At 41.5% G+C, this 25,335-nt stretch overlaps 1 protein-coding gene across 6 annotated transcripts in view; it reads right to left on the reverse strand.

Moving 5' to 3' along the window:
- Nr3c2 (nuclear receptor subfamily 3 group C member 2) overlaps positions 1-25,335 on the reverse strand; it is a 333,780-nt gene that overhangs the window by 241,448 nt on the left and 66,997 nt on the right. The gene's annotated exons all lie outside the window — the stretch shown is intronic.

Consider the following 25,335-nt stretch of genomic DNA (forward strand, 5'->3'; position numbering starts at 1 on the left):
GTCTCATTTAAACTTGCACAATAGTGCAAGGCATTCAGAGGGAGGAAAGAGAGTTTTGAGTAGTTCCACTCACAAACGTGGGCCACCGAAGGCAAACTCCCTGAAGTAGGTGTGCTGAGAGTATACAATGATGCTATCTTCCATAAATTCAAGCCTGCTAAAGAGATACTCGGGACCCATATGTAACTATGATATCATTCCATAATCAAAAAGACTGCTTCTTCAAGTAGCCTTATGTATATGGCACACATCCCAAGGACAGATTGATTTACAAAAATCCTGTCCCCTTAGCTTATGTGTGTGTATGTAAGAACAGTCTTGTTACCAAAACAAAGTTTCACTTTCCAACAATTCTCTAATGCAAGAAATCCTTCTAACCTAGCATATCTAGAGGGAAAATGCTGGAGCAAATCTGGTTGTCTGTGATTGAGGGGCCCTTCCCACATTGGCTTAGATGTTCAAAGAAAAACACACAGAAGCAAGACTGGGTGTATATGTATGTGTGTGGTGGGGTGTTTGTGAAGTAGAAGGCTACAGCATTACAGGTTCCTCATACACACAGTTCTGGGGAGGGAATGAAACTCTTCAATCACCCTTTAGTGCAGTTTGTGTGTTTGGAGTAAAACATGCATTCATAGACGCTCTAAAATCTTTAATCCCATAGTAGGTGTGTGTGTGTGTGTGTGTGTGTGTGTGTGTGTGTGTGTGTGTGTGTGTGTGAGAGAGAGAGAGAGAGAGAGAGAGAGAGAGAGAGAGAGAGAGAGAGAGAGAGGGAGGGAGAGAGAGGGAGGGAGGGAGGGAGGGAGGGAGGGAGGGAGGGAGAGTCCCATGCTAATTTGGAACATACAGAGGCAAATTCTAAACACTACTTTGGGGAAAAAATAAACTTTTTTTTAATATGAACTCCCAAGAACGGTCCTTAAATCTTCATTTTTAAACCTTTAAAATCTGGATTCTTTCATTTCTATACTAAAAGCATCACCATAATCAGAGACAAGCTCATTTAGTCTTCTAAAAAAGTATCCATGCTTTTACTGTCCTGACCCCTCCCCTTCCTCTATAGAGGATTTGATCCTTTATCTACCGTACAGTCCCCAACACTAGCAAGGACACTATTAACCTGAAGCTAGACTAGAAGCATCCTTTAACCACTAACCACAGCACAGAAGTCTCCCTTAACTTATAAGCTCAGAGTCAGGCAAACAGAAAACATGCTGCAATTTCTAAAATTGTAGACATCTTGTTAGAAGCTGAGCTACCTACCGGTCTCTGTGTTACATTAAATAAAAGGAGGGTGCTATCAAAGAGCTTTCTTTTACTTAAAATCAACTATTTCTGTGAAATCACCACATCTTTATTATGTTGATTTTTTTCTGTTTAACAATTCCCATGATTGCTTTTCAAATATAATTTAATTATAATCATAAATTTAATTCTGATTTATGATGAGAACACTGGGCTAGGGAGATGATGTAGGACTGGAGTTTGGAACACAAGAACCCACTTGAAGCCAAACATGACAGCATAGATCTGTAATTCCAGAGTGCTCAGGATGAGATGAGAGGCAAGGAAAAGGAACTCAGAGAAGCACACTGAATACCTGGCCCCGAGTATGTGGCAATAGACATGATTCCCTGCCTCCAACACAGTGGAAGGTAAGGACCAACACTCAAGTAGTCCTCTGACCTCTGCACATACATCAGCACACACATACACCAACACACACACACACACACACACACACACACACACACACACACACACACACACACTTGAAATAATAAAAATATCTTAAATCAGAGAAGCAGAGATCATAAGTCTTCTTGCAACCACACTCAACATTTGATATTAATGCTCATTTCATTTACCTTACATCTATATTTAAAGAAAACACTAATAATTTGAATGTTTATAATCTGAATAATGTTTTTAGGATGGACTGTACTACATGGACGGTTTTTACATGCTCCTAATAGGAGGTAGGATTTAACACTCACAGCTCCCATTTAGTACCCATACCATCTCTAAAACAAAGGGATTCTAATGGTCCCTAGTTCCACTACTCCAAATAGGCAGACATTTCAAAGATTATTATAGTGCAAGCAAATGAATAACAATAAATTTTATATGTATCTATAAATTAGTTATCACTATCTCTTCTTACTCTGATGAGTTCAGAAAAAAGTATATGGTGGAATCAATGGGAATAAGAAAAGAATAAGAAAAGGAAAAGCAGAAGCAGCCCTGGCCTCCTTCTTACATCTGGCATCACTAACTCCTTTGAGAAACATGGAAGCCACACGTCCACATATCACGGTAATCTAGAGGCAAACTCTCAATTTAAAATTTGATCAACCTTATAAGGATAGTGAAGTTGTATGCCAAGGGGGTGAATCTCCACCCAAACCCACTAGGGTGTCCTGCATAATTCATCAGGGGCTGGAGGCAGGTGAGCATTAGGGATGCAAAAATCAGGAGGGTGGATATGAATGAGACTCTGGGGCAACGTGTCATGGGATGGGTCTCAGGTTGCCTTGTTCATGTCTGAGAAAGAAGTAAGTGTGGAGAAACTGAGCAGATTCTCAGTGTACAGGCTAAGAATATGCTGAGTTTGCTAAGACAGTCTGTTCAAAAGTACAGAACGCTTAGCCTAAGCCAGTCAGTAAGGTCTTGGTGACACAAAGGCATTCTTTCTCTCCTTTTGTCTTACATCCCAATACCATTTTGCCTATTTAGCATGAAGCACAGTAAATATTTAATATATGAAAAAATAAAAGTAGTTATTTAATCAACACATCTTATTTACATAGGCATGCATACATGTAAGGGCGTTATACATATGTTCTTTGCCTTACAAAACAGCCTAAGTTTTCTTCTTTAAACCAAAACCAAAAATACGTTTGAGCTGAAACTAGATGAGCATAACACTGTCCAAGGTCCACACTCCACGAGGGCCATAAGATTCACACGCTGTAAGGCTGTAAGCACCGATAGCAACATGCTCTTTGGAGACCTACTTCGCTCTGTGTGGTAGCGGCTCTTACCGCAAAGCAATGAGCTCAAAGGGACATCAGACAAGGCCAAAGCATCACAAAGCTGTGTGACATTAGAGTTACATATTCTGTGGTAATGTACCCATTTTCTGCTAAAGGAACTTAAAAATTCTATAAGCAAGTGACATGTTAAAGAGATTAATCATTTCTGTTTAGGTTTATTTAGAATATGTTTAAGTTATAAACAGAGTCAAGCTTTCAAATTACTGTTTGAAGTGCATGTGTGTGCGCGTGCATGCATGTGTGTGTGTGTGTGTGTGTGTGTGTGTGTGTGTGAGAGAGAGAGAGAGAGAGAGAGAGAGAGAGAGAGAGAGAGAGAGAGAGAGAGAGAGAGAGACTGGGAGGGAGGGGCTCAGGATTTAACTCAGAGATCTGCACAAGCTAGGCAAGCACTTACCACTGACTTACATTCTCAGCCCTTCAAACTTGACTGCTTAGATTCTGGAATCTTCTAATTCCAATAGTAATTAAGGAGTTACTCAGTGCTACATACCGGGTATAAGAGCTTTTATGTAGGTTTTCATCTTAATTACATAATGTTAAAGTCAATTGTTATATTTCATATATACTGACAAGAAATGAATAATAATGAATTATTTAATGAATTTAAACCCAGAACATCTGGGTCTGCACAACAGCAGGGTGTTTATCTGACCATGGCTGTCACCTTCACAAATGGCATCGTCAGATGCCACACCAGCCTCCCTGTAGCATCAACACCTTGAACTGGATTTTTTTTCTCCCTTCCACCAAACTGTCAACACCTCAAGGCAGAAAAGGCAGTAAAATGCTACATGTCAGTGTTGCCGGTCAACAAAACCTGCTGCACACAGCATCACATCTAGTGCCAGTGTAGGCACGTTCACTGAGAAGTGTGCCCTCCCAGTGCGGAAGTCGGGCATTATCCCTGAGTTAGCGATGCATGACGCCATGCCCACGGAAGTTTAGTGGGATAAAGAGTAGTGCATACAAACCTGTTTTCTCATAAAATGATAACTAGTTAATATATTCCACATCAACACACAGAAAGATATAGATGCAGTCTTTATTATAGTATATTGTTAAACAACCATGTGTCAGTTAACCACAGGGGATGCGTCCGGAGAAGTACATCATTAGGGGATTTCCTTGTCATGCAAACATGAGAGCACATGTACACAAACCAAGAAAGTTACCTCAGCACTCTGTGATATCATCTTATGGGACCACCACCATACATATGATCAAGCATGTTGACAGAAATGCTGTCATGTATTAGTTAGGTCTATGCTAGTACCTTATAATAAATCTCTGATTAACACACAAGCAATGGCAGGTTTATCATTGATCTTGCAGCAGATGTTGAGTGCTTAAGAAAAATGCAAAGATAATATAAATCAATAATAAATCATAAATGAAAAGAAGAGATTTCGGGGAGGGGAGATGGCTCAGTAGGTAAATCATGTGCTGCACAAGTATGAAGACAGAGTTCAGACATCCAGAACCCACGTTAAAAGCTGGGGAGGAGTGGCAGCCTGCCTGTAACATTAGTGTACCACAGGTGGAGAGAGGAAATCCTCAGCAAGCTAACTAGTTGAACTAGCTGAAACAGTGAACTCCACATTCAGGGAGAGAACACACAAGGTGGAGGATGGATGAGGAATGACATGGGCATCCATGCACACAGGTACACACGCACACACAAGTAAACATATACATGAAAACATCTATATCTCCCCCAACACATACCACATATTTTAAAAAAGAAAAGAAAGTCTAAACTGGAGACTTAGAGGTATGTACTTAGATCCCCATATTAGTTACTCAGAATCAGCTCAGATGTGAGAATTCTCAGTAATGAAGTCCAAACAATCTCTACCCTGTGGTATTCTTTTCCTTCTGTGACATGATCCCCACACTGCCCATGGAGCACTTTGCCTTGTGAACAAGCTTGACTGTGAGGATGGACAGGAACTCCAGCAGCAGCCCAGATAAGCCAACAATAGGAGAGCCAGAGCACGCCACACTCCACGGCGGCTCTGCAGGCCGCTGCCCTCAGAGAACTGGAGAACTCAGATTGTCCCCTCCTTTCACCTCAAACACACGGAACTAAGGGGAAACCATGGGCTCTGATTTTAATCGTGGCTCTGACATCTTACTATCTGACAAGCTAAATCTCTTTGGTGGACCATTTCTTCAACGGGTAGATTGGATTGAGTGTGCCAGGACTAGGGAGAGAAAGACAGCATCCGCACTAACTGCTGAGCCCCTTCCCTCCTCTTCTTACAAGGGGCACTTTTACCTTTAAAGTTTGCTGGGGTCTGGCTCCCCACATTCTCTCTATACAAAATTGATACATATGCAGTCCTAAAATTGAACACGCCGAGGCTGGAGACATGCCTCAGCAGTTAAGAGTGCTTCCTGCTCTTACAGAGGACTTGAGTTCAGTTCCCAGCACCCACATGGCGGCTCACAACATGTAACTCCAGCGCCAAGTGAGCCAATGCCTCATCTTCTGGCCTCCTTGGGCACTGTACCTATATGGTACACATACATGCATTCAGGTAACGCGCGCGCAAGCACACACACACAGACACACACACACAGACACACACACACACACACACACACACACACACACACACACACTGAATCTTAAAAAAATAAAATCTAACGTGTGGATTTCCTAGGAAATTTAGGACATGTTCTGTATTCCAAGGTAGAGGATGTCTACACTACTTCCTTTCATGAAAATTCTGACCTCCCTCCTGCCCTCATGTCGGTTGTTTATAATGTCTACTCATTTATAGAATTGTGTCTACTGACTCCTGAGTTCAACTCCTTCAAATCTACGGAATTGTAGACATCATTATGGAATCTGTAGCAGTAAAGAAAATAGGCATGGTTCTGCATGTACAGGGCTGGCTACCCAGGATCTAAGAACAGGAGACCATTGAGCATAACTAATAATGATGAATTGTCCTGACTGCTGTGGAGTACACACAAAGGACATCAATTGCATAACAAGAAATCCTGGCTTGGCAGAGGGATAGGGGAGGATGGGAAAGGGTCTCTGGGGGGAAACAGAGGAGTTAAGAAAGAACACTGATGGCAGGGCCAAGACCACCAAAGCATTCCCATTTCTGACGTCTTTCTGGATTCCCGTATTCAGCTTTCTCCATGATCTCTAGCAGCTGCGTCACCTTCCTGTGCTTTAACCACTGCCCAGTGGGAGCGTAGAAGACAGGGGACAAAGGTAGTGACTGCCGGGGCTAGTCAGTGCTGCCGGCTCACTTCTCCTATGACTCCTCTCCCCTTCTTACCCTTTCTGCTGGTATTTATCCCACGGCAAAGTCCTGACTTTCTTGGAGTCAGAAATCTGACAAATCCCAAACTCACCTTTCTTCTGTTTTCAGCCACTTGATCATAAAAGACCTTATAAACATGGATATCTCCAAAGTCATGAGAAGTTTCCTAAATGAAACTCCAACATTAACCATCAATACTGAAATCTAGACTCTTCACATATTCCTAAATCAAGTGTCAACTCTAACTGGAAGTGCAGAGTCACCTTCCAAAACTGTTTAATCTCAGATATCAGTGACAAAATGAATTGTGCAGGAGAGATAGAAAAATCCAAACAACATCTTACATTTCAAACTCAATACCTAACAAATTTTATTCAGTAATACATTTTAACTCAATCACACAGCCTTATAATTAACCTCAAATTCGAGTCTGAGTTTTTTAACTTCTGAGAAATTCGACCATTTAACAAGTTGCCTATCAATTCTAGTTTATTCATTTGTCAATAACTAATATTCATGAGCTACATGAGGTTGGCATAGAAAGGAAACGTTGATAAAGCACTAAAGGTGTTCAGTGTGTGTTCAGTGTGTTCTTCCCTTTCTTGGGTTTCTTGATTCATAGTATTTAACAAACCAAGGACTTTCCCCATACTCATGCATTCATTATTTTACTCTGCCCCTGCAACCAAACACAAAATAAGAGGATACTGAAGTCAGACTTCAGGTAAGGAAGCAGTTTGGATCCATGGCATACATTTGGGATGTCACCTTCTTACGTCTTGTAAGAACAGGAAGCAGAGGCTGGACAGGTAGTGTGCCCAGGCTGTAAACCATAAGACCTGCCCACCCCAGTGTCCCACCGCTTCTATGTGGTTCTGTCTTATAAAGGTTTCATAACTAACCCAGAAGAGCACCAGTTTGTGGGGACCATGTATTCAAGCACATGAGCCTGTGGGGGACATTTTACACCCCTACCACAGTGTCATCACACTTTGGTTTGCTGGAAATGAAGCCCACACTTTCTCCCAGACCTTATATGACTGAACACTGTTTTGGGGAGACTGAAGCCTATAACATTAGAACAAGATTAGTGAACATAGGAACCAAGTATAAAAGAAATATTGAGGGGAAAGTAATCCTCTTTGCCTCCATGAATGGTAACATTTGGAGCTATATTGGAATTGGCATGTTCCTGTAGTCATTCAGTGTAAAGAGTAATGATAATGAGCCACACTGAGGCTGTGGACTGAAAGAATTTACATTAGATGCTTCATTTATGGTTTTAACAATCCTTCATAATTCATACTATGTCTTACAAAGGCAAAACAATCTATTTAATAACACCTTCAGCATGCATAACACCAACACTTCCAAAGCTACTTCCCTCATCTCGTTTTTTACAATCATCTTAGAAATGGATGGGTGTCATCATTATGTGGCATCATGTGACACATGGTCTAGCCGCCTATGATCACAAGGTGGTACTGTGAGAATCAGCTTTGCAACACTGCCTCCTCTGTCCCCGACCCAGGACTTCTTCACAATGTTTTGTGTCATGGATCCTCTGTGTGCACACACATTTGGAGCCCAGAGGTCAATCTCACTTGCTGTCCCACAGATGCTGTCTACCGTGTTTTTTACTTTGTGGCAATATCTCTCACTCTCTGAAAATCTGAGTAGGCTTGTTTGGTTGGCCAATGAATCCCAGGGATCATCACGTCTCTGCCTCTCCAACATCTCAGTGCTAGGATTATAAGCACATGTCACCATACCCAACTTAAAAAATGTATATATTTGTATTAATTCTTTGAGAATTCCATGTGTGCATATAATATATTTTGATCCTATTCAGCCCCTATTCCTCCAAACTCCACCTCCTCCCAAATCTACCTCCTCAGTCCTACCCCTACTTCTAAACATTACGTATTTTTTAAAAAATAACTTACCCAAGCCAATTTATGTTGCCTATATACTAAACCAATTTATGTTGTCTGTGTACTCACAGGTGTGGGGCCATCCACTGAAGTGTGACCTACTTACCAAGAACTAGACCCTTAAAGAAAATGGCTTTCTTTCCCAGAAGCCGTCGGCATCAACAGTCTCAGCTAGGGAAGGGGTTCAGGAGCTCTTACACCCTCCATGCTGGAATCCTGACTGCATGCCCAGCTTGTTTATGTGGATTCTAGAATAAAATTCAGATCCTAATGCTTACAAGGCAAGTACTTTTAACACTTTAACAAATGAGCCATATCTCCAGATCTCACCTAGGACCCTTTCTGCAGCCTATTGGTACAAGATCCAAGAGGGAGGGGGTCAAGAAGGTTAGAGAGAGAAAGTAAGCACACACATGTGCATAACTACATTACACAGAAATCAGTAATACTGGCAGTTATCAAAATAGTGTGACATGGTAACATACTGTTTTATTAGTATGTTAAGCAACAAGATCTAGATGTAATTAGTAATTCTGTAACTTTAAAGTAGTAATGGGCTTTAAGGTTTTGAAGGTTTCTACAAGTGTAATGTGACATGAAAACACACACATGTTCTATAAGAGTCAGAGTAAGGAGTTTGTCAATGCAACTTTGGTTTATGGCCCACATAGATATTAGTGAAAATGAAAGGGTAACAGTTTCTTCACTCAAGTTCAACAGTTACAAGTTAGTGTGTTTCAGTAAATGACAAAAGCTGTCCTCACAACAGACTCCAAACACTAAACAATGTAATTCCAGAAAGTTCTGGTTACCAAGTTCACAGCTTCTGTTCTCAGACCTCCACCTGATCTTTACATACAACCGCTGAAATGGTCTGAGGAAACATTGGAGTTTTAAAACCTAGTCTGTTGAGAACATATAATGGCAGGTAAATGAATTTTGCCTTCTGCATCAAGGAAAAGGGTAACATTGTTGGGTCTCACCACCAAGGCTGGGAAAGGCATAAAAAGAATGAAATTTTCTGCCCTTTCCCAAATCCCTCCCTGTGCCTTTCCCTGTAAGTTCTGTGACCTCACTGCTCACTCCCAGGTTCAGCACAACCCTATGTACCCAAAAGCCACAGGGCGGGCAGAGGGCCCTGTCTTGTGAAGTGCACATATGGACAGGTTCTACTCTTCGCCACCAGCTCAACTTTCCCATGAGGCAGTGATATACACATGTCCAGTCTCCACAGGCCACTCTAAGGGCAGGCCCAGTCATGATTTGCCAATATGTGAGGGAAACAATTAGGAACCACTGAGGCAATTACAGGCATTTTTTCACAGCCTTTTATTTCAGAACATAAGATATTGTAGAAGGTAGGCTGGAACAAAAATAAAATTATTGGCTCTGTAATTTATTAATTTTGAGGTGATAACTAGTTCAACACAGTCTAAATTGATATTTTTGAACAAAACCAATTTCTTTTTATACTGACTCATCAGTTCACTGCATTGCCACGTTGGAAGCACAAATAACGCTTCCAAACACCAGGAAATTCTGCTTCATTTCTGCTTTGTCTTGAGAGAAGACTGAGAACTCTGCCTCAAAAATTAAAAGTCAAAAAGACAAAGAAAACCCTAAGTACACGATAATTTAAAATGGATTTTCTAGAACACTGTAACACTGAAAGCTCCTCCCATCAGTTATATTTGGATTTTATTAATAAAATAAACCCTGAATTACAACAGTCATGTGACTTTAGTAATTCCCATCTCTTCAGAGGCTTCTTCATAATGGTACTTTTGTACCATTACATGTACATGGACTCTTTTCCCCCATAGGGTATGCTGGCTCCATTTCCCCCTTATATGCGAAGAAAAAAAAATCTCATAAGGAAGGAAATATGTCTGTTATTCCAGGAACGCAAAACAGTATTTTGTCACTTCCAGGTTTACTCGGTGAGACAAGTCTTCAAACAAAAGGATTCCCCTACCTTTATATCTGAGTCGCTACTCTAAATTAATCAATCTACACAACAGAATGGATTTGTTACAAGACTATGTATTTTCACTACAGTTCAAACGTTGCACAAAAATGAGTGGTTGGTTTCAAAGAACGGCATTTCTTCAACACATACAAATCCCAGGCATTCTATATAAATTCTCAGTATACTGCAATTGTTCTGTCGTATTGTAAGTACACGTGAATTTTAGACAAATGATGCCACAATTGAAGAGAACAACTGTGGGAGACTTAGCTCAGGAGGCAGAGTGCTTGCCTAGCTCAGACAATGGCCTGCCTTGACTCTCAGCACTGTGCATGCCTGTCATCTCAGCACTCAGGAGGTGGAGCCAGGAAGGTGAGGCGTTACAGACCATCTTTGGCTACACATGCCGAGTATGAGGCCAGTCTAGGCTACAAAAGACCCCGTCTCAAAATAGTTAAAAGTTTAAATGTATTCTCAAGTAAACTGCAAAAAAAAAAAAAAAAAAAAAGAAAGAAAAAAAAACCTGCCTATTAAAATTCAGCTGGGGTTTGATATGAAAAATGTTAACGTACCAAGAGAATTCCAGTTAAGCAATCATGTATAAACACAGATATTAGCCTGAAATATAAGACAGGCTGCTGAAGTGAATGATGAGACCATCAGCTTGAGTTTTCAGTTCATTAGCTTAACCACAATCCCAACCTAATATCCATAAAGTCACCAAGGCAAGTATAATATACCTCCTAAGTTTACAGAACTACGCAAGTTTTCCATTATTCCCATCATGAAGGATTTATGGCCAGCACCACTTTATCACACTGGAGAAAGAACTAGATGAGTATTTGAGGAGAAAAGTAACTTATTAAAAAACATTAAAAATCTGGGTTTCTCGGGTTCAAAGCAAATGTCTTTTTTTAAAAGAATGGAGGTTCTTAAAAAGAAAGAAAGAAAGAAAGAAAGAAAGAAAGAAAGAAAGAAAGAGAAAGGAAGAAAGGAAGGAAGGAAGGAAGGAAGGAAGGAAGGAAAGAAGAAAAGAACATTCTACAAATTACCCAGTATCCTTCACCCAAACAGGTGTCAGAGCAACAGTCTGTTCCTGCTGTATTTCTTCACCTGGCTGCCTGAATGTCCACTCCTGCTCTCCATTTTCCTCCCTGCACCCATGGATCTCAGTCTCAAGCCCACTCTTCCCTGATGTCCTTGCCTGTGAGGTGGTGAGCCAAGCTCCCTTCTCAGCACATGTCAGCTGTCCCCTCTCCCCTCCTGGCTGCCAGGCTTCCTCAGATGTCACAGTCCCACAAACCCTGACTAGCCTTGCCCCCTTGCTAAAGTTTGCTAGGTCTCCTCTGGAGCTTTTGAGCATTTCCGACATCTGCTTCAGCCCCTCCCTACGGGAGTGTGGTAGGAAGATGCACCCTCGTAATAGTACTCTGCTCCTCAGATGAGATGACCTATAACACTAAGAAACTTACTGCAGTTGAATTCCTGCCTCATCAAAGAAGAGAATGGAGAAAGGGAACAGGGCTATTTTTAGCTCCCCTAACCCACCCCGCTATAGTTAGCACACATCATCATTAGCACTAGTAGTAGCCGACACTGGTATATTTTATCATAAACAAAACAACACGCTACATTTACATATGCAATCCTTCCCCAACGCCAGAACACTGAGGATGTGGGCAGTCATGTACTTTACATCAGGCACACAGACACCTACATTGTACAGGAGGGAGAGCCAGCAGGAGCCACAGGATGACCCTTGGAGTCCTGAAGCAGCACTGGAACCCTGCGCTGGAGAGGGAGGGTGAGGAAAAGAAGCTGCAGAGTGCCAGATAAAACACAAATGAGGAAGTCCCTGGAAGTGGTGACCTCTAACCACAAGGCTCCTTCCCTGTTGTGTGGAGTTGGACAGGGCCATGTGGAAACAGACCTGACCTATGCTGTCCCAGGGCCGTCTTCTCCGGCCCTCACCAACTTCCTTTTTTGCACTGGTGCCCTTGTTACACTCAGCCCTTTCTGACACTCCCTGCTTTGTTACCATTGACAACGCTCAGTAAATATATAGTCTGTGCTTTAGAATCCTTGGGAAGCAGTGGGCCCGGTAACATTTGGCAGTTACCTGTCAGCAGGGGAATATTTATATACTTTAATCTACTTTATAAAAAAAAATAGCCCTAAATGGATCCCAAGGGCAAGTATCTAAACTGGGATTCCTCTCAGCATTGCATGCGTGACTCTGCTCTCAAATGTTTGATATAAATGGATAAAATGGAGCTGGGAGACAGCTTCACTGTTGCACAAACACGAGGACCCGAGTGTGGATCCCCAGTATCCACCTAAAAGGCTGGGTACAGAGATGAGCGTCTGTCCAGATAAGGAGATCTCACCTAGACCATCAGTTTAGCTGAAACAATGAGTTCTACATTCAGTGAGAGTCCCTGTCTCAAAATATAAGGTGCGGGCAATAGAGGAAGACACTCAGCATCAACCTCCGGCCTCCAGACACGTGTATGCCCAGGTGACTGCACCAAACACAAGAATGAATGCATTGAAAAACAGACAAATAGATAAAATGAATGACTCACTAGGAAAGTAGCCAAAACATGAAAAAGAATGTAGCTAGAGTTTTTCTCTCCGGGTCCCGCCAAACCCCGGCAGTCCCATAGCCCACTTATAAAATAAATATACAACACTTATAGTATTTAAACTGCTTGGCCATTAGCTCAGGCCTACCATTGTCTAGCTCTTACACTTAACTCAGCCCACATCTGTTAATCTATATGTCGCCACGTGTTCAGTGGCTTTCCCTGCTGCCTTTACATGATGCTCCCTGGACAGCAGGCTGGCGTCTACTCCTCTCCGCCTTCCTGTTCTCTCAATTCTCCTCTCTGCTAGTCCCTCCTATACTTCCTGCCTGACTACTGGCCAATCAGTGTTTTATTTATCAATCACTCATCCACAGCAAAAGAAATTAGACAATTATATACCGATGTGTATAAGCCACCTTTCAACATGCTTACTAAGTCACACTCCCCCTCACCCCATACTTTATGACCTTGTCCACAGAAACACGTATGCCCCAAAGAGCAACACTACCGGGAACAGTGGCATCATTTGGAAGCACGGAAAGTTAGAGGTGCTTTTTTTAGGTTTATTTTTAATTAAGTAGTAAAAATGATGAGAACTGAAGACTGGCCTCCAAACATTTTTTAACACCTAGAGTGTAACTATCATATTCACTACTTCTAAATCCATGTGTCTCTTCATTTTTAAAGCACACAATAAAACTTCTCCATGGTGGGTGGACTGTGCCCACTTTTAGGTCTCTAATTAAGTTCGTATCTAGAGATGCTTACGTGTCCCTTTGGCAGGACATTAACAGAAGTGACTGTATAGCAAGATTTGCCCTGAGGTTATGGGTCACCATTTCTCCACAGGCCACAGTGAGTATGGTACCCCTGATGGTGCTGGTGGTTAGAGCAGGCCTCAGTGTTTCAGAGGCAGTAACTTGTTAAGTCAGTAACAGTGTGTTTCACAGCATCCCCGGATGACGCAGCTGGCCCATCCCAGGAACACCCTTTGAAGTGTTTTTCTAACAGGGTTGATGGACAGCGAGATTTGTCCCTAGGAGACAGACAGCCAGTGACAGGTGCAGGACAGCTGGCTGTAGTCTGCCATGACATCTGACCACAGAACACACCAGAGTCCTCTCTCCTTGTGGAAAGAGGGCCTTGGACCCTTGGGCCTTGGTCCTTTGAGCCCCTGACTGACCAGTTCAAACAAGCTAAGGAAGGCACCAAGGCCCAGGCAACAGCTCGGAAGCCAGCTTCTCCTTGCCAGTTCTTTATTTTTCTATGGATTGGCATTTAGAGAAAGCTCACTGTAAACCAGCTAAAATAATCCCACAGTAAAAAATACTTCTGTAAGCTATGAGAGGGTAGCTATTCAACTTTATTTTGCTAGGGTGTTTTTTCACCCATGAATTTAATCATAAATATGCATGATTAAAAGAAACATGTAATTAGCCTTCCTCCACGATATTCTGTTTTCAATGCTGTGTCTGTGTCAGTATGCCTATAATTCAAAGAAACAGATAGGTCATATTTTAGATAAACTCACATGGAATGCTGTCAAAAACCAAAGGGTCTGTAGAGTTTCTCCAACTCTAAAGTTGGTAGGAAATTAGAATAGACAAAAAGCAGGGGGTGTAGAAATCCAGATATCTGTAGGAAACCAAAGGTCCTCCCACAAACTGATTTGCTTTTAAAACAAAGGCAACCTTAACAGTGTGCACTCATTTAGAGAACCAGTGACGCTGCTTCCATAGCTTCCTGATCCACAAGAACGGGGTCCTGGTGTTTGTCTTGAACGTGACTTTAGAGGGAACAAAGAATAAATGCTTAGGGATCTTTGGGTTGAAGACTTTCTAACTCTATGGTTCTGTGATCATATATGCAGAAGAGCTCAGAGCAATACTGCTCCACCATAGAATTCATCATCCTGGCATGAAATGTGAGCAGTGTCTTAATACTCAGCATGAGCAGGCCTTCAGATGCCATGCCTAATTCATCAGAGCTGGGGTGGGGCCGCCATACTTGCTATGCTCTGTATCTGGGATGTGCTCTAAAAACTCATGTGTTGAAGTCTTTGTCCCCAGTTTGATCTTAGGAGAAGCAGGTGGGAACTTTAAAAGGTGGTGGCTAGTAGGGGGCATTGGGCATTGGTGCATTGGGGATATGCTTGGGAGAGACTGGGGGCTACACTATGTACTCTTTCTCTTTTCTTCCTGTCCATGAGGTAAAAGGCTTTCTCTGTCACATCCTCCCACCATGATATCACCACAGACCCAAAGGCAATAGTGTCTACCATTAGCCAAAGTAAGATTTTACCTCTTCTAAGGTAGTTTTTGAAATTAAAATATAATTGCACTGTTTTCTCCCTTCCCTTTGCTCTCTAACTCTTGCCATACATCCCCTAACTCTCAAAATCATGGCATCTATTTCTTTAACACATGCCTGCACATGGTATATAAGTACCAACCTGCTCAGTCCTTTCTTCTTTTTAAGAGGACTATCTTAGATATTTTGTTACAATAATGGAAAGCTAACACAATATTCAAAAGTACCAAGAATTTATGAGACACACTGAATACACATTTTCCTTCAAATGGTGCTAAATTGAAGATGTGCTCTCAAGAACCTGAGAAATGGGCACTTTGGTAAAGATGCTGAAAGACCATAAAGTTGAAGAAACTAAAGATTCAGTAAGTCCAAAGGTCACTGGTAAAATTAACAAAACAGCAAATGACTAAGCAAAAACTTTAAGAGTGGAGGGGAGGTACAACCTTTCAACAACAAAGATGATTTTTATACCTTTGATTTCTTTCAACAAACACTGGTACACCAACCACAGCTGGTCCCTTACTCAGCAAAGAAGTAATAGTGACTGTTTTGTTAATACATTAGAAAAAACATGGCCACCAAAACCAGAAGTAAAATATACGGTCATACTTTAGCAAGTGTGTTCTTTCAAGCATAATGTACTGGAATGAAGATTTATTCTCTCAGCAGGTAGAACATTAGATGCCTTCTTCTGTCTTTAAAAATTGTGAAACCATAAATCAGCCAAAGTATAAGGATGTCTGAAGTTCTAAAAGTCTCCTTGTGACATATTAGCAAAAGCTGACAGAATTTTAGATGTAACTCTGATCTTCTGGTTTAAAAAGACAGTATATGGGTTGGGCGATGGTGGCACACCTTTAATCCCAGCACTCGGGAGGCAGAGGCAGGCGGATCTCTATGAGTTCAAGGCCAGCCTGGTCTACAAAGTGAGTTCCAGGAAAGGCGTAAAGCTACACAGAGAAACCCTGTCTCGAAAAACAAAACAAAACAAAACAAAACAAAACAAAACAAAACAAAACAAAGACAGTATATTCTCTTGTTTACATGGCTAGCTCATCTTTTCTCCAAACAAAACCCCTGGTCTAGACTACTGTTCCATCTCTTATTCTCTTATTCTCTTATTCCATCTACGTCCTTCAAAGTGATAGGATCTGCAATCACAGAACTCCTCACGTATAGCACGAATCTTAAAAGGTCTTATTAATAAAAACAACCTGGAGCCAGGTATTGGGGTGAACACTGAAAGATCAGAGAGACAGAACAGGCCACAGCTAACCTCACCTTGCCAATTCCTCAGATGATCTCGTTTCCTCAAACTGGAAGCCTTTCTGTCCTCATCCGAATGGATCTCAGCTGAACTGTTGCTCAAAAGCCTGAAAGCTTTAATGAGGCTCTAGTTCCTGGTTTTCACGCCTTATATACCTTTTTGCTTCCTACCATCACTTCCTGGTATTAAAGGTTTGTGTCATCATGCCTGGCTGTTTCCAGTGTGGCTTTGAACTCACGGAGATCTGGATGGATCTCTGCCTCTGGAATGCTAGGATTAAAGATGTGTGTGTGCCACCATTTTCTGTCCTCCATATCTGTCTAGTGGCTGTTCTGTTCTCTGACCCCAGATAAGTTTATTAGTGCACAATATATTTGGGGACATAATATATCACCACACTCAAAGAAAACAGAGCAGAAAAGTACCAAAGATGTGTTCTCAGGAAAATACACTACTGGAGGTATGTGGAGAGCATGACTCACTGGCCCTCAGAATGCAACAAGACTGTAAGCAGTCATAGCAACTTGTATTAACCACTGAGCCATCTATCCAGCCCCTGTAATTTGTTCCCTCAAGAATGGCTTTTATTGGGCTGGACAGATGGCTCAGTAGTTAAGAGCACTGACTGCTGTTCCAGAGGACCCAGGTTCAATTCCAAGCACCCACATGGCAGCTTACAACTGTCTGTAATTCCAGTTCCAAGGGACCCAACGCCCATGGCAAAACACCAATGCACATAAAATAAAAATAAATAATTAAAAAAGAATGGCTTTTATCAAATGGAAACCACGAAGAAAGCAAAAAGTTAACTTCTTTGTTCTTTATGGTCACTAGTTCATCCAATGAGACACAGGATCAAATGCAAGAATAGTCCCTGAGTCACAGTTGTCACGGGATATGCCAATCTGCCACTGACCTCTGACAGTGATTCCTGCAGTTCAATCACTTTAAAGAACTTTCCATCTTAATTACTTACACACACACACACACCCCACCACCACCACCACCACCACCACCACCACCACCACCACCACCAAAAGCCTAAAAGGCAAGACAGTCCTTTACAGACTATAAGCAGTAGGATTACATGTGACTTGTTCCTGCCTGGAACAGTGTACTGTGGCTTCTCCCAGTTTCTAGTGGCCTTTCTTTTCAACAGGAGCCAAGCTCCATCAACATGATGGCGCCTTTCCTTCTGCCTGGACACCTCCTTGGCTCTTTCTCCTCCTCCTATGTAAAGAACTTCACCCATTCTCACAGCCCAGGTCAAAGCCTCCTTCAGCAGTCTCCTGTCCTCACTACTCCCAACCTGCTGTCCCATCCACTTTTCCATGTGTCCCCTGGTCTATGGCTTTTCCTGTAACCTGTTCACACACTCCTCTAGACCTATAGGTTTTCAATAACTATTTGAACTCAAACAGGACATTTTTTTAAAAAATGTTACAACTGGAAGTTTGGTGTGGTCACACATACCATCTAACTTAAATTCGTTAATGTTTACAACAGATCTGTGAAATGGGTATTGTCCTCACATCAGAGACAAGGAAATTCAGAGTCAGAACATTTTACTGAATTACCTCAGCAATCGCAGCTCTTGAGGCACAGTTCTCGGGCTCAGAAGAGATGAGTGGTGTGGGCTCCAGGTCCCACACACCACTGCTCTGCACCTACATCTCCTGATCTGAAATGGGATTCCCTACATAGAAGATTGTGTTTGCCCACATGAAATCTTAAAAATGGAATACACCCTGTCACACACATTCCATTAACATCAAGTGACAATAACCCAGAAATAAAAAGATTCTAAAAACAGTGGGAACTAAGGATACCGGTTGAATGTTCTGAATTTAAAAATCGGAAATTAAAAATGCTCTACAATTTTGAGTTTTGCCACACTTTGAATTTGCATATTAGTGTTCTCTACTAGCAAAATGTATAATAAGTTTTCTAAAATTCCAAAGAAAATCCGAAACTCAAAACACTTCAGGTACCAACCAGACTGGATCAAAAGCACTGAAGCCGGTATTGGAAAACTTTAAATTATCTACCATTGCAATTTCTATACTTACATTCAGTTTTATTTCTTAATAATTATATATACATGGAGTACAGTATAAAAATCATAACAACACTCTTTGAATATCAATATTTGCTACATTAGAATGTTACATTCTTATCTTTCGTAAATTTACCAAAAAGGGCAAAGTAGTCATTGAATTATGCTTATGGCCTTCATGTAGAATATACAGAAAGCATCACTATTTCATAGGTGAGGAAACTGGGCATGGATTGATTCCCCACCCTCTAGGTCACACTGCAAGTCTCTGGAAATTATAGTTAGTTTATCACTATGCTGTTAGCATTAAACACCAAGTCTAAAGACACTGAAATAAGAGATATTAGCAACAAATGTCAATTGATGCCTGAAATAACCCTGTTGGGGCCTCTTAGTCTAATAAAACTAATTTGTATGAAAAAAATGGAGATCTGAGGAGCCAATGTATTTCCTGAAGGTTTAAAGTTATTTTCAATGATTCTAATAAAAGACTTGTAGAGTTGAAAACACATGGTTATTTGAAGGAAAATGGTCTACTGACTGGCAAAGTATCTCTGTGGGAGAATATCAACTGTCCGAGTTTTCTTAGATGCCACCACATACCTTAAAAAGATTGACATGAATATAATCTGATTCTAGATGCTCACAGTCTTTACTTGTAACTCTATCTGAAAACAGGTAGACATCTTCCCTCATATTCTCGTGACACAGCGTTTTGGAGGTGAGTGACTGAGATGAAAAGAGGTGGTCGGTCTATGTATAAAGTAACTAACATCGGTGAAGTAGGCAAGAACAGTTCATAGAACCAGAGCTTCATTTCTCAAAAAGAACCACAATACACCTTTAATTTCTACTGGGGCTTAGGTGTTTTCTCTGCACCAAAAAAAAAAAAAAAAAAAAAAAAAAAAAAAAAAAAAAAATCAATGAAACTGCAGAATTTTTGCTTTTGACAAGAGGATATTGATATTAATCTTCTGCTTCCTGGAGTCTTCTACTTCCGTGGTAAGCTGTCCTTCAAAAAATACAAAATTTCCAAGCTTTCTCCCAAATTAAAAAAGAGAAAAGGCTTAAAGTTTCCAGAGTTACACCCTAGAGTTGGAAGGCAGAGCCACACCCCTCGCCCTGTCATCCTGTGCCCTTTCCAATTTAGTGGCAGCCACACAGGGACGGGAGCAGCAATGCCAGACGAGTTTAAAACCAAGAGCATTCTAGAACCCTGGAGGAAGGGAACGTCTCCAAAATGGCCAAAACAGAAGCAGGAAATCCGAATCCACTCTGAAAGGAGAGTGGCCTTAGCAGGTCTCCGGGATCCCACTCAGTTCCCAGGCTTGCATCACAAGCGGACCTCAGGCTCCTGAGAATGGAGCACAAACAAGATTAGTTGACTGCCTTTTCCACCCAAGGTGAGGAGTGTGGCCCAAGTAAGCAAAGGGCTGTGGGGTGGTTTTTGCTGTCCCCAGCCACAACTGTTTTCTTCTCTTAGGTTATGCAAAAACTCTTTGGGGTAGAAGGAGAAAGTAAATAAAAGGAAGAGATGTAATTCTTGAGCCCATGCCAGCTTACAGTATTAGAAAAAAACAAAACAAAACAAAAAGAATGTGCGCCACAACTTGGCAGGCGGCCATATTTACAGTAAGCTCTCTAGTGTTTTCCCCAACAGAAGAACAAAGGGCTCCATGTGGAGCTGCTGTGGTGCTTCAAAGCCGGCCCAGGAAGGAATGTGGCCCCAAGCAAGGGCCCCTTCCCTTGCCACACAAGTCTGTGCCGCCCAGGCCCTTCACGTGCAGCCACACTTGTAGCGCCCAGGTTAAAAAACCACGTTTCACCCAATCCAGCCTGTTTACTTTCTTTTTTCTTTGGAATTTCGGATGCTTCTACTAGCCACTTACTAAAATTTGTAGCCCCAGCTTCTAAGAACAGTAAAACCTGAAAAGGAGAGTCTCAAAACGGGTTTGGGGTTTGATTTTCTTGGTAAGATTTAAAATTTTAATAGTAAATAGATTGACTAGCATCAGAAACATTATATTGTGGCCTCAATTTTAATATAGTAGATTCCTAAGTTAATTCAAGAATTTAAATGCATGTTAGAGTTTTATAAGGAACATTAAAATAAAAAATAACAAATCTTCTTTTTCCAAGTTATCCTTTTTTTAAAAAAAATACGCTTAAATAAAATGGAAATGAAAATTAGGCATGCCAGGGTTTATGTTCCTTTATAAGTTATTTGAGAGTACACCTTGGCTCAGGTGAAACTTTTTGTTTGTTTGTTTGTTTTTTGAGACAGGGTTTTCTTGTATAGCCTGGCTGTCCTGGAGCTAGCCTTGAACTCACAGATCTGTCTGACTCTGCCTCCCAAGTGGAGGGATTAAAGGCATGGGTCACCACTGCCAGTTTTGGGTGAAACTTTTAAATTTACAATTAGCAATCAGTTTAGTGTTCTCACAGACAATTGGTTGTAATGGGAAGGAAGAGAATAAAAGGTAACTAAGTATAATGTGGACAGTAGTCCATATTATAATAACAAAGAGGCAACTATAAAGACACACTGAAGGCTGACTTGCAGCAGGAAAAAGAGAACAAAATTTTAATTAGAAGTCTGGGGAAGGTGGCTATGGAGGGTGAGTCTGGGGTCCATACCCACAAGGTATGAAGTTATGAACAAGCCTGGGGACCTGGGAAAAAGAGAAAGCTGGGGAATTAAGTAAGCATGTTCAACTGCTGCGAGCTTTGCCCAAAGAGGAGGGACTGCAGAGAGAGCGTCATTTAAAAATAGACTGCTCACAGAGACAAGGAGCTGGCTGAGTGACTGGGCACTGGCAGCTGCGTGGACGCCAGGGAGAGGGGCAGAGGCCAGGGAGAGGGGCGGAGGCCTGGGAGAAGGGCAGAGGCCAGGGCAGGTGAATGAGGGAAGAGGGACCTTGAAGTCATGTCCGATGGTCCTGTCATCACTTTAGGGTAGTCAGGCTGAACAAGGTACTCAGGAGAGGTCACCCCACAGGCAGGTAGGGCTGGAGCAAGGGGGGGTTACTGATTTTTAGTTCTACTTGACACATGATCTTTTGTTTCCTGGTAAAAGGGCCCAGAAGTTCTCTCAAACATGGGCAGAGGGCCTCCCAGTGCTCAGGACACAGCAGGACAGAACTACATGAAAGTCTCAGTGTCATTTAAGGGGCTACCCAGAAGAAGTGGACAACAGAAACACCAGATATCAGGAGAAAGGAGCAGGGCGCTCACATGGGATGTCCTCAGATGTTTCACTCTGTATAAACCGATGGCTGTCCCACAGGGTACCCTGGGGTGACCAGAGGAGGGACACTGAATGTGCCACGGCTGGCAGCTGGAGACTGTGCACAAACCGTCAACAACTATGAGACAGTGAGAGAGCACACACAGCCCTGTCCACTCCACTCACAGGACTGCGCTGGTGAGAAACTGGAACTGTGCAACCAGGAACACATGAAAGAATTTGCTGTATCATGATTTAAAATACACAAAGATCACATGGAATATTCATCTGATGAGAAAAAAAATTGTGTTGATGTTAATAAAATATTATGCAATAGTGACAATGAACTATAAATCACAAACTTAAAAAAAGAAAAAACTGAGTTAAAAAAATCCCAAAAGAAACAAATAAATTGAGCAAACCAAACAAGACACAAAGCAATACACAATATAATGTGTAACACCCTTCATGTAATAACACGAAGCTTCCGAGCTGAGTGTGGTATGAGAGCACAGACTTAGGACTCTAGCCGTCCTGAGGCTGAGGCAGGGAGGTTAGGGATTTGAGGCCACCCTGGACTACACAGAGACACACAGATTCAAAACTGGAAGACAATGGTAGAAGGTAGGCATTTAATGAAAAGGGATTTAGAATTCAAGCTTATTTCATATGTAATTATTTGGGAAATTGGATAAGGAGTTCAAGGAGAGGCTCTCCAGAAAGTGAAATTAATCCTCGAGAAGCTACAGACAGCTCATTCCAAGTATACATGTCTTTCTTAAGATCGTTTTTATTTAATGGTTTAATCTTGGAATGCCGATGAGATGTTTTGTTGTTCGTTTGCTTGTTTGTTTTTTCTATGCCATCAATCGTCAAATCAAGGTGGCCAGGAGGAGAGGGGAGGAGCCAAACCAACGTGCTCCAGTGGACAGCCTCCCGCCCTGCCCCTCCCTCTTTCCCTTTCCCCTCACCCTCCTCCATCCTGAGGTCACAGGGGCTTACCACTAAGGCCTCGGGAGAGTTGCTAAGCTGAATGTTCAAAGGCCCAAGAAACCATTTTGCTAGCAGCCTGGCTTCTATTCAGAAACAAGAGTTGGCAAGAGATAACAGATTTATTTTGAAAGAAGAGGAAAAAAGTTATATTTCGAGTATTCTGTGTCATCTGCTAAAGAAGCAACTCCCATTTCCTAAGGATGCCAGAGATAAAGGCGAGGAGCAGAAGCAATGAAGGCTTCACACCATACTAGAAAACGTCTTTTCAAATGGAAGGCTACTGAGGAGGAGTCAAACCTGGCTCTGGCCTTGCACCTGCAGGAAGATGTCTCTTTCAGCATGAAGACATAATGACAAAGTGTCTATTTTTACTTAATTTGGAAAAATGAAAATTAAGGCCTATATGAAAATGGACTTAAACAATTCCAATGTTATTCAAACAGGCATAAAGGGAAGCTAGGTATCTTCCTAAAAATCAATAATTTGGTTCATGAGTAGCAGGAGTACTATGGATACACAGATAAACCTTAATACGTTTATAATATCATAGTGGTGTTATAGTACATAACACTTTGCCATGCTTTACCAGAATTGTGTGACCAAAGAAACATGAGGACAGTAATAGAATTTTGAGAAAGTGGCTGAGCCCGGCCAGTGACTCAGATGCCACTGACATCTCTAAAATAGGTACTGATTCTAAATAATAAATAAATTTCAAAATTTGTGAAAATTTCTAAGTTGTTTTCAAACTAACGTCTTTAGTCTTTTCTAGATCAAATTAATACATTAGCAGGTTATATTCAGAGACATTGTATCATTAGTTTGAACAAGAGAGTAAGCCGGGGATAGCTCAGCTGCTAGAGTGCTTCCCTTCCAAGGATGATGCCTTGAGTCTAATATCCATAACCCATACAAAATAAGGCAGGCATTGTGGCACATGCTTTAACACCAGTGGTGGCATTACAGGCAAAGATGGTTTGATCCCTGTGCTCACTGGCCAGCCAGCCTAGCCTACTTGGTGAGCTCTAGGCCATAGAGAAACTCTGTTTCAAAAAACAAGGTAGACATATTTTGAAAAACAACTAAAGTTGATCTCTGGCTTCAACAGGCACATGCATACACATACATAAAATCACTCTCACAGACATAAAACAGTCTACTATTCCATGTGGGACATGTTGCGAGACTCATGACAGAGGATCTCTGTCATGTAAAAGATGTTTAAAATGGAAAAAAAAAAGCAACCAAAATATTCCTCTAGATAAGTAATCGAACATTCACAGTTAGGGTTAGAGACATTTAAGGTAACTCCACCTATGACCATTGCAGCTCATGCAAGGTACACTCATGTTAGTGGTTACTGAACAGGACGTAGGCCTTGCCGCTGAGACTACCAAACAAAGTTATGGAGTCCCAGTAACCTCCCCTACACCCTTTAGACTTTGACCTTTGGACATATTTCATGCAAGTCTCGCTATTTAGATTTTTTTCTTCAGGCTTTTTCCTGACCATGGCCACCTACCTAGATCTCACCACATTTCATATAAATCTGAAGTTACTATTCCCTCACTGAACAAGTAACATACACATAATATGGGCAAACAAAATTCACAGGGTACAGAAAGCAGCCTGATATGAAGTCAAATGTGACCCCAAGTTTCTTGTCTGGATGGCCACCTCCCTTCCACATAAGCCTTTATGAAGATATGAGTCAAATCAAAGAGAACAACCTCCAAATTATGAAGCACAGCAGTAGTTGCAGTCCATTCTAGGAACTCTAAATGAGTTAGTTATTATTTATTCATTCATGCATCATTCAACATTTATTCTATTTCCTCCAAGTGCCAGCCCCTGAACTAGGTACTAAGGATAAAAAATAAGACAACATCCCCAGTACTTAATAACCACTGAGCATTAATCATGCTGTCCAACAGCTGCTCTGTCTCTGCATTATCATTTTTAATCTTCACACCAGTCCCGCCCACACCCAATGCATAGAGAAAACAGACCATGAAGTTAAGTGGCTCTTCCAAGCTCACAAAAGCTATCAGCAGGCAAGCCTACATCACCATCAATCTGTCCAACTTCAAAACCACAGAAGCACAGAGCCTCCGAGTAGCATAGTCAGCGGGGAGGACATGCCAGGTACAAATACATACTCTAGATGTGCTTAGTTATGTATCCATATCACATGACATTAATATCTATCATTTGCATGAAGCTACCTGGTAAGTGGGTATAATCCCAATCTGGGTATTATAATTGATAATATCTCCTCTTTAAAACACTAGATGAATAATGTTAATCAATTCAGTACTGAGTTTTACAATATCAATTATTTGTAGGTTTTCAACTTCCTACCGTTGATTGGTGGATCTATATTGGAGAAAAGAGAAGTCAGTAAGCAATTTTAAAGAAGGAAATATGACTTTAGAAATAAAGTAGAATTATGTGTTAAGCAATGAGAGCGTACTGCAACATCTTCTCTCCAAAAACTGAAAAGAAACATCTGCCTCACTAATACCTCAAGAAAAGTATATAGTAGGACTGGAGAGATGACTCATTGGTTACAAGCACTGGCTGTTCTTCCAGAGGACCTGGGTTTGATTCCTAGCATCAACATGGTGGTTCAAATCACCAAAACTCCTG

Source organism: Peromyscus californicus, unplaced genomic scaffold (assembly GCF_007827085.1).
Source record: "Peromyscus californicus insignis strain IS unplaced genomic scaffold, ASM782708v3 Scaffold_8__1_contigs__length_139910024, whole genome shotgun sequence".
NCBI lineage: Eukaryota > Metazoa > Chordata > Mammalia > Rodentia > Cricetidae > Peromyscus > Peromyscus californicus.